The following is a 428-nucleotide window of genomic DNA, read 5'->3' as shown; positions in this document are numbered from 1 at the left end:
GGCTTTCATGCATTAGTCAAAGGATATGAGAAAGGAATGTATGCTTCCATGCCCGAGAGAATAACCTCCGTAATGTGCAAGGCACACCCAGATGGCTCCTGGCCATGGAAGCAATGATCATTCCAGGGAAAATCAAAGAAGAACTGCCTGAGGGCCTCCCAATCCGCAGCTCCAAAGTGCCACGGACCACATTTCTTTGGAGGGACCGCAGGACATACTGGAGCGATAGGACAGGTTAAGGTGATAAGGTTGTTATCGGAGGAGCCCAACAGAGAGAAAAGATTAACAGTGTAAGCAGAAGGATTAGTTGCAAGGAAGAGGTCAAGTATGTTGGAGCTCTCTCCAAGGTGGTCAGGGATACAGGTAGAGTGCTGTACAAGCTGCTCTTGGTCATTAAGGATAGAAAAGGTGTAGGCTTGTTCACTAGG

Source organism: Coenobita brevimanus, chromosome 22 (genome assembly GCF_032717465.1).
Source record: "Coenobita brevimanus isolate Jiangsu-jjx chromosome 22, ASM3271746v2, whole genome shotgun sequence".
NCBI classification, from domain to species: domain Eukaryota; kingdom Metazoa; phylum Arthropoda; class Malacostraca; order Decapoda; family Coenobitidae; genus Coenobita; species Coenobita brevimanus.
The sequence above is the reverse complement of the archived record's forward strand: the minus strand, read 5'-3'. Positions refer to the sequence as shown.